Raw genomic sequence first — 3938 nt, forward strand, 5'->3', positions numbered from 1 at the left:
CCCACAGAGTCCCATAGGGACCCCATAATGACCCATAGAGACCCATAAGGACCCAGAGAGCCCCAGAGAGCCCCATAGAGGCCCCACAGAGACCCCCAGAGACCCCACAGAGCCCCATAGAAACCCCAAAGAGACCCCACAGAGCCCCATAGTGACCCATAGAGACCCCAGAGAGCCCCATAGAGACCCCATAATGACCCATAGAGACCCACAGAGACCCACAGAGACCCCATAGAGACCCATAGAGCCCCATAGAGACCCATAGAGACCCCACAGAGCCCCATAGAGACCCATAGAGCCCCATAGTGACCCATAGAGACCCATAGTGACCCATAGAGACCCATAGAGACCCATAGAGACCCATAGAGACCCACAGAGACCCATAGAGACCCCATAGAGACCCCACAGAGCCCCATAGTGACCCATAGAGCCCCATAGAAACCCCACAGAGACCCCACAGAGCCCCATAGTGACCCATAGAAACCCCATAGAGACCCCATAATGACCCATAGAGACCCATAGAGACCCACAGAGACCCATAGAGACCCCATAGAGACCCCACAGAGCCCCATAGCTGCCCCATAGAAACCCCATAGAAACCCCATAGAAACCCCATAGAGACCCCATAGAGCCCCATAGCGACCCATAGCTGCCCCATAGCTGCCCCATAGCTGCCCCATAGCACCCCCTAAGCTCACGTTGCGGGGGTGGAAGGGGCGGCTGCAGCCGCTGCAGAACTGGTGCTGGCACTGGGAGCACTGGAGGTGGAGGCAGCCCCCCCGGGCCAGGGCAAAGCGAGCCCCACAGCTCGGGCAGCCTATGGGGCACAGGGTTAGCGAGGGGGAGAGCCAGAGGGACCCATAGGGACCCATAGAGACACCATTGGGATGCATAGGGACACATAGGGACACATAGGGACACATAGGGACACATAGGGACACATAGAGACACATAGAGACACATAGGGACCCATAGAGACCCCATAGGGACACATAGAGACCCATAGAGACCCATAGGGACACATAGAGACCCATAAGGACACATAGGGACACATAGAGACCCCATAGGGACATATAGGGACCCATAGAGACCCACAGAGACCCATAGGGACACATAGAGACCCCATTAGGACCCATTGGGACCCCATTAGCACCCATAAGGACCCCATATAGACCCATTGGGACCCATAGAGACCCCATAGGGACCCCATAGAGACCCATTGGGACCCCATAGAGACCCATAGGGACCCATAGAAACCCATAGAGACCCCATACAGACCCATAGGGACCCCATAGAGACCCCATGGAGACCCATAGGGACCCATAGGGACCCCATAGAGACCCACAGGGACCCGTAGAGACCCCATAGGGACCCATAGAGACCCACAGGGACCCATAGAGACCCATAGGGACCCATAGAGACCCACAGGGACCCACAGAGACCCCATAGGGACCCCATAGAGACCCATAGGGACCCATAGGGACCCACAGAGACCCACAGGGACGCATAGAGACCCCATTGGGACCCCATAGAGACCCATAGGGACCCATAGGGACCCATAGAGCGACCCATAGAGACCCACAGGGACCCATAGAGACCCCATAGGGACCCCATAAAGACCCATAGAAACCTCATAGGGACACACAGAGACCCATAGGGACCCATTGGGACCCATAGAGACCCATAGAGACCCCATAGGGACACATAGAGCCCCCATAGAGCCCCATAGAGACCCATAGAGACCCCTTAGAGACCCCATAGAGACCCATAGAGCCCCCATAGAGCCCCATAGGGACCCCATAGAGCCCCCATAGAGCCCCATAGAGCCGCCCCACAGCGCCCCCTAGCGCACCGATGCTGTGCTCCTGCAGGAAGTCCTCCAGCCCCACGGCAGCCGCCGCTTGGGGGGCGCTGGAGCCGAGCCAGGCCTCAAAGGCAGCGCAGGACAGGGAGGCGTGGGCAGGGAGCCACTGGGACCCATAGAGACCCATTGGGACCCATAGGGACCCATAGAGACCCCATAGGGAGCCATAGGGACCCATAGAGACCCCATAGACCCCCATAGATACCCCAAAGACACCCCTTAGAGCCCCATAGAGCCCCCATAGACCCCCATAGAGACCCCACAGACCCCCATAGAGACACCATAGAGCCCCACAGAGACCCCACAGAGACCCATAGAGCCCCATAGAGACCCCATAGAGACCCACAGAGCCCCACAGAGACCCATAGAGACCCCACAGACCCCCATAGAGACCCCACAGAGACCCCATAGAGCCCGATAGAAACCCCACAGACCCCTCTAGAGACCCCATAGAGCCCCCATAGAGCCCCACAGCCCCCCATAGAGCCCCACAGAGACCCCCCCAGCCCCCCCCCCCCCCCAGCCCCCCATAGAGCCCCCCCAGCCCCCCATAGACCCCCATAGAGCCCCCCCCGCTCTCCATAGAGCCCCATAGAGACCCCCCAGCCCCCCATAGAGCCCCATAGAGCCCCCCCAGCCCCCCATAGAGCCCCATAGAGCCCCATAGAGAGAGACCCCCCCCAGCCCCCCATAGAGCCCCATAGAGACCCCCCAGACCCCATAGAGCCCCATAGAGACCCCACAGCCCCCCATAGAGCCCCATAGAGACCCCCCAGCCCCCCATAGAGCCCCATAGAGCCCCATAGAGCCCCATAGAGCCCCATAGAGCCCCATACCGGGCGCTGGCAGCGGGGGCAGCAGCTGTGTTTGCATTGGGGGCACTGGGCAGGGCCTTGCTCCGCCTCGAAGATGAAGCCAAAGGAGCACTTGGGGGGCAGAGGAGAGGCCTCGCTGTGGGGCTGCCCCATAGACACCCCATAGAGCCCCATAGACCCCCATAGACACCCCATAGAGCCCCATAGACACCCCATAGAGCCCCACAGACCCCCATAGACACCCCATAGAGCCCCATAGACACCCCATAGAGCCCCATAGAGCCCCATAGACACCCCATAGAGCCCCATAGAGCCCCATAGACACCCCATAGGGCCCGAGAGAGCAGAGGGAGGGGGCGTGTCCTCGGTTGACCACGCCCCCTCGGCATTATAGCGCCCCCTGGCGGCCGTGCCGCAGCACTCCCCCCCCCCATAACCTTCCATAGGCACCCCATAGAGCCCCATAGAGCCCTATAGAGCCCCCATAGAGCCCCCATAGAGACCCCACAGAGCCCTATAGAGCCCCCATAGAGCCCCATAGAGACCCATAGAGCCCCATAGAGCCCCCCAGAGAGACCCCATAGAGCCCCATAGAGACCCCATAGCTGCCCCATAGAGACCCCATAGCGCACCTGGGGGCACCAGAGGAACTGGGGGTCTCGCTCGAGCTCCAGCTCCGTCAGCTTCTGGCTGAAGAGCTCATAGGTGGCCGGGTCCAGGCACTGGCGGAGCTGCAACCCATAATAAGCCCTTAGAGCCTGTAATAACCCCATTGTAACCCCATTGTAACCCCATTGTAACCCATTATAACCCCATTGTAACCCATTATAAACCCATTGTAACCCCATTGTAACCCCATTATAACCCATTGTAACCCCATTATAACCCCATTGTAACCCCATTATAAACCCATTGTAACCCCATTGTAACCCCATTATAAACCCATTGTAACCCCATTGTAACCCCATTATAACCCATTGTAACCCCATTATAACCCCATTGTAACCCCATTATAACCCCATTGTAACCCCATTGTAGCCCCATTACAACCCCATTGTAACCCATTATAACCCCATTGTAACCCCATTATAACCCCACTGTAACCCCATCGTAACCCCATTACAACCCCATTGTAACCCATTATAACCCATTGTAACCCCATTATAACCCATTGTAACCCCATTATAACCCCATTGTAACCCCATTATAAACCCATTGTAACCCATTATAAGCCCATTATAACCCCATTGTAACCCATT

General features: G+C 57.8%; 1 long non-coding RNA gene across 1 annotated transcript; it reads right to left on the reverse strand.

Moving 5' to 3' along the window:
• Window positions 1–693: 693 nt before the first annotated feature.
• LOC130601682 (uncharacterized) lies at window positions 694–3408 on the reverse strand. The gene is made up of 4 exons (XR_008972733.1): window positions 3312–3408; window positions 2701–2790; window positions 1853–1970; window positions 694–817 (listed from the first exon to the last, which is right to left on the reverse strand). It is a non-coding gene; the product is annotated as an uncharacterized LOC130601682 (long non-coding RNA).
• Window positions 3409–3938: the final 530 nt, after the last annotated feature.

Source organism: Pezoporus wallicus, unplaced genomic scaffold (assembly GCF_028554395.1).
Source record: "Pezoporus wallicus isolate ANWC-B61680 ecotype Strahan unplaced genomic scaffold, APGP_CSIRO_Pwel_v1 contig_8174, whole genome shotgun sequence".
Taxonomy (NCBI): Eukaryota; Metazoa; Chordata; class Aves; order Psittaciformes; family Psittacidae; genus Pezoporus; species Pezoporus wallicus.